Raw genomic sequence first — 6,579 nt, forward strand, 5'->3', positions numbered from 1 at the left:
TTTTTTCACATGGGGTAGAATCTCACTCCTCAACTGGGATGGTGCCGTTCTATAGATATGTAGCTGAGAGGATGAGGGTCTTCTTTACTTTTGCCAGCTTCTAGCATCATTTTACCAGAGTACATAAAAATCTGGTGCTACATCCAAGTAATAGTATATCCATTACTAATACGCTCATACTTGAAAAAAAGGAGGAACGAAAAGGAGAAAGAAAAGAGGAGTTATTTTTATGTTGCCAGACGTACTGGTAAAAATTAATTTTAATTTTTTAATTAAGCAAAATAATTGCTTGTTATTTTCTACTTAATGACACCATCCCAGTTGAGGAGTGAGATTCTACCCCATTTGAAAAAAGAAACCTCCCCCCCGCAATCTGTCAAAATATTCCCCCACCCCGGCATCATGTGATTTTGTACCCCATCTTAAATTTTGGTCCCTGTAATTTTCAATGTATAAAACAAAGCTTGGTGGTAATAAACTATGAGTTATAGGGGTAAAATATTACATATGGGGTAAGTATATAAAATATGGGGAACAAAAATCACACATGGAGGTCCAAAAATTAATATGGGGTCATTTTTTCATGATGGGGTAGCTTCAAGGGCCTATATCTGGAGAACTGTAAGAGATAGAGGCCTAGTTGTTTTGAAGGGGTAAAATATTAATATATGTGTTAACAATATAAAAGATGGGGAGCAAATATCACACATTTTTTCAAGATGGGGTAGTTTCAAGTGCTTATATCTGGAGAACCATAAGAGATAGAGGCCTAGTTGCTTGACTGTGGTAACTCAGATTTACATAAGAAAGCCATTTATGCACAAGGGGTGTCAAAATTTGATATATGGTATTTTTTTCATGATGGGGTGTCAAAATTTGATATGGGGTATTTTTTAATGATGGGATAGTTTCAAGTGCTTATATCTGGAGAACCACAAGAGATAGAGGCCTAGTTGCTTGCAAGTGTGGTAACTCAGATTTACATAAATCAAAGATGGCGGGGGAGGGGTTATTTTTTCACATGAGATGGAATCTTACTTCTCAACTGGGATGGTGCCATTTAAAATCAAACAAATAAGAATTCTTAAGTTCAGAAAAAAAATGTCTTTTTTTTTCATAATTGGCTATTTGATTATAAAATTGTGGCAACATGCTTCACCGGGAATGTGCAACAAGGTGGAAGAGAACGGGATAAGAAAGAGAGACAGAGAGAGAGAGAGAGAGAAGAAAAAGAAATTCAGGTGAAAGGAAGCACCATTTGCAATGCGCAAATGGGGGAAAGGGGGTAGAAGAGGTGTTTACACAACAACACTAAAGAATTTAGACCATAATATCGAAATTGACATTTTTAAATTGCTTTAACATGAATAAATCTAACTTAACCTAACCTAAAGCTAAACTTAATGGATCTAGGCACCATCCCAGTTGAGGAGTGAGATTCTACCCCATGTGAAAAAATAAACCCCCCCCCCCCGCCATCTGTCAAAATAAACCCCCCCCCCCCGGCATCATGTGATTTGTACCCCATCTTAAATTTTGGTCCCTGTAATTTTCAATGTATAAAACAAAGCTTGGTGGTAATAAACTATGAGTTATAGGGGTAAAATATTACATATGGGGTAAGTTTTAAAATATGGGGAACAAAAATCACACATGGAGGTCCAAAAATTAATATGGGGTCATTTTTTCATGATGGGGTAGCTTCAAGTGCTTATATCTGGAGAACCGTAAGAGATAGAGGCCTAGTTGCTTGACTGTGGTAACTCAGATTTACATAAGAAAGCCTTTTATGCACATGGGGTGTCAAAATTTGAGATGGGGTATTTTTTTCATGATGGGGTGTCAAAATTTGATATGGGGTATTTTTTTCATGATGGGGTAGGTTTGAGTGCTTATATCTGGTGAACCGTAAGAGATAGAGGCCTAGTTGCTTGACTGTGGTAACTCAGATTTAAATAAGGAAGCCATTTATGCACATGGGGGACCAAAATATGATATGGGGTATTTTTTTCATGATGGGGGTAGTTTCAAGTGCTTATATCTTGAGAACCGTAAGAGATAGAGGCCTAGTTGCTTGACTGTGGTAACTCAGATTTAAATAAGGATGCCATTTATGCACATGGGGGACCAAAATATGATATGGGGTATTTTTTTCATGATGGGGGTAGTTTCAAGTGCTTATATCTTGAGAACCGTAAGAGATAGAGGCCTAGTTGCTTGACTGTGGTAACTCAGATTTACACAAGGAAGCCATTTATGCACATGGGGGACCAAAACATGATATGGGGTATTTTTTTCATGATGGGGGTAGTTTCAAGTGCTTATATCTTGAGAACCATAAGAGATAGAGGCCTAGTTGCTTGACTGTGGTAACTCAGATTTACATAAGGAAGCCATTTGTGCACATGGGGGACCAAAACATGATATGGGGTATTTTTTTCATGATGGGGGTAGTTTCAAGTGCTTATATCTAGAGAACCGTAAGAGATAGAGGCCTAGTTGCTTGACTGTGGTAACTCAGATTTACATAAGGAAGCCATTTATGCACATGGGGGACCAAAATATGATATGGGGTATTTTTTTCATGATGGGGGTAGTTTCAAGTGCTTATATCTAGAGAACCGTAAGAGATAGAGGCCTAGTTGCTTGACTGTGGTAACTCAGATTTACATAAGGAAGCCATTTATGCACATGGGGGACCAAAATATGATATGGGGTATTTTTTTCATGATGGGGGTAGTTTCAAGTGCTTATATCTGGAGAACTGTAAGAGATAGAGGCCTAGTTGCTTGACTGTGGTAACTCAGATTTACATAAGGAAGCCATTTATGCACATGGGGGACCAAAATATGATATGGGGTATTTTTTTCATGATGGGGGTAGTTTCAAGTGCTTATATCTGGAGAACCGTAAGAGATAGAGGCCTAGTTGCTTGACTGTGGTAACTCAGATTTACATAAGGAAGCCATTTATGCACATGGGTGACCAAAATTTGATATGGGGTATTTTTTTCATGATAGGGGTACTTACAAGTGCTTATATCTGGAGAACCGTAAGAGATAGAGGCCTAGTTGCTTGACTGTGGTAACTCAGATTAAAGTAAGGAAGCCATTTATGCACATGGGGGTACATAAATTAATATGGGGGTCATTTTTCTATGATGGTGGGCAAAAATTGAATATAGGGGCCAATTTTTTATGATGGGGTTGGGGGTTGAAATTAGGTTAGGTTAGGTGAAGTTAGGTTAGGTTAGGTTAAAATGGGTTAGGTTAGGTTAATATGGGTTAGGTTAGGTTAAGATGGGTTAGGTTAGGTTAAAATGGGTTAGGTTAGGTTAATTTTATTAGGTTAGGTTAAGATGGGTTAGGTTAGATTAAAATGGGTTAGATTAGGTTTAGTTGGTTCATGTTAGTTTAAAATTGGTTAGGTTAGGTTAGGTTAAGTTAGGTTAGTTTAAGATTGAGTAGCCCTGCAGAGTTAGGGTCTCCTGCACAGGTTAGGTAATATTGAGAAGCCCTGCAAGGTTAGGGCCCCCGGGGGGGCCTAACCTTGCAGGGCTCCTCAATATTACCTAACCTAACTTAACCTAATTCCCTCTCCACCATAACAAATGGCCCCTATATTCAATTTTTACCCACCATCATGAAAAAAAACAACCCCATCAAATTTTGGTACCCTATGTTCATGAAGGGATTAGGAAATATTGAGTAGCCTTGCAGAGTTAGGGTCTCCTGCACAGGTTAGGTAATATTGAGGAGCCCTGCAAGGTTAGGGCCCCCGGGGGGCCCTAACCTTGCAGGGCTCCTCAATATTACCTTACCTAACTTAACCTAATTCCCTCTCCACCATAACAAATGGCCCCTATTTTCAATTTTTACCCACCATCATGAAAAAAGAAACCCCCAACAAATTTTAGTACCCTATGTTCATTAATGGCTTCCTTATGTAAATCTGAGTTACCACAGTCAAGCAACTAGGCCTCTATCTCTTACCGTTCTCCAGATATAAGCACTTGAAACTACACCCATCATGAAAAAATACCCCATATCAAATTTTGGTCCCCCATGTACATAAATGGCTTCCTTATGTAAATCTGAGTTACCACAGTCAAGCAACTAGGACTCTATCTCTTATGGTTCTCCAGATATAAGCACTTGAAATTACCCCCATCATGAAAAAAATACCCCATATCATATTTTGGTCCCCCATGTTCATAAATGGCTTCCTTATGTAAATCTGAGTTACCACAGTCAAGCAACTAGGCCTCTATCTCTTACGGTTCTCCAGATATAAGCACTTGAAACTTCCCCCATCATGAAAAAAATACCCCATATCATATTTTGGTCCCCCATGTGCATAAATGGCTTCCTTATGTAAATCTGAGTTACCACAGTCAAGCAACTAGGCCTCTATCTCTTACGGTTCTCCAGATATAAGCACTTGAAACTACCCCCATCATGAAAAAAATACCCCATATCATATTTTGGTCCCCCATGTGCATAAATGGCTTCCTTATGTAAATTTGAGTTACCACAGTCAAGCAACTAGGCCTCTATCTCTTACGGTTCTCCAGATATAAGCACTTGAAACTACCCCCATCATGAAAAAAATACCCCATATCATATTTTGGTCCCCCATGTGCATAAATGGCTTCCTTATGTAAATCTGAGTTACCACAGTCAAGCAACTAGGCCTCTATCTCTTACGGTTCTCCAGATATAAGCACTTGAAACTACCCCCATCATGAAAAAAATACCCCATATCATATTTTGGTCCCCCATGTGCATAAATGGCTTCCTTATGTAAATCTGAGTTACCACAGTCAAGCAACTAGGCCTCTATCTCTTACGGTTCTCCAGATATAAGCACTTGAAACTACCCCCATCATTAAAAAATGACCCCATATTAATTTTTTGACCACCATGTGTGAGTTTAAACCCCTTGCTTCAATTTTAATATCATAGCATTGTTTGCTACCCCATCTGTGTTTTTCAACCAATCATCATGTTTGTTGACATCCAGAAAAATGTATATTATGTAGTTCAATAATCTGCCACTAGATGTTCCTATTTCAAACAAACTATTGTATTTTTTCTTCAATGGAGCCAAATTTTTATCTTAAAATATTAGGTAAAGTAAAGTATTAGAATATGTTGGTGATTTAGTATAAAAAAAGTCTTAAAAAAGAAATAAAAAAAATAAATAGAGGCATTTTCAAATTTTATTCAAAATATAGGAAAATATAGAAGAGTGAAAGGCATAGCTTCACTACAGTGGAGTATGGTAGCTTATGCTACCCTAATATAAATTCTTTCGCGCGAGGCTCACTCGCAAACCCCTCCAGACTCTCCCCTCCCCCCTACCCAGATTTTATTTCCCCTTCTGCCAATCATTCCCCCATCTGTCAAATCAGACCCCACCTTCCAATCCTGGCCCCATGTTCCTTTTTAGACCCCATCCTTCATTTTTGTCCCCTGTTCAATAATTTATCCCTTCTCTGACATTATTTTGTTTCTCTTGGAGAGGAACAAAATATGAAGATGGGGATAAATTAACATGATGGGGACAAAATAATAAGATGGGGTAAAAATTTCATGATGCCGGGGGGGGGGGGTTTAATTTGATAGATGGCGGGGGGGGGGGGTTTATTTTTTCAGATGGGGTAGAATCTCACTCCTCAACTGGGAACTTGCCTTTCTTTCAATTTTAACTAACTTATAATAAGATAATTCTTAAAATTTTCAAATTAAAGTTACCCTATAAAATGGCATATTTACTACAAGCCATTGGGTATGCATCATTTACTAGAAGCCCTCAAGGTGCGCAGAATGCCGCGGAATTCTTTGTTATGTGTAGACAAGTTTACAAATGATGAAAATGTGAATGTTGGAAGTTTTGAGGAAAAGCATCAATTTTGTGTTGAAAAATGTGCTAAATTTTTGTGATTGTATTTATAAATTGTTAGCTTTTCAAATCATAGTTATTTTATCCTTTTAAATTATTTATATGTATCTTTTCATTTAAAAAATTAAAGATATTTTCAAAATTTTATAAAAATAATCTAATGGATTATACTCTATCCGGCCTACTATGTTAAATTCTGAAATGGAATATTATGAAGAAACCAAACACACAAACCGTCGTAAAATTTTGTTAAAAGCGGGATACCATGTATTTACGGTCACTGTGGGCTAGAATTGAATCAAGATAAAAGTAAGTGCCGAGTCCTGGGACCTATGTATGGTGAAAATAGACATAAAACCATGATGATTTCAGGTAAAACCAAAATATTTCAGCGGGGGCTTTTTGAGAAAATTAGATTTAAAAATTTCAAGTTCGATTTTTACCCCCTAGGAGTTGCCGCATAATCTTGACAAGAAAAGCAAATATTATTTATTTTAAATTTTGAACAACTTTGCTTTTATTTATAAAGTTTTTCATATAACCATTCCTGAAGGGAGTTAATAAATGGCCATTTCTATCACTTGCTTTGCAAAAGTCACGAAAATTCAGCCTAAAATAAATCATATGTAGAGGTTTTAAGAAGAACTTCATAAAAGCAAAGTTGTTCAAAATTGA

The sequence above is a fragment of the Acartia tonsa genome, chromosome 5, assembly GCF_053477335.1.
Source record: "Acartia tonsa isolate MP-2025a chromosome 5, ASM5347733v1, whole genome shotgun sequence".
Lineage (NCBI taxonomy): Eukaryota > Metazoa > Arthropoda > Copepoda > Calanoida > Acartiidae > Acartia > Acartia tonsa.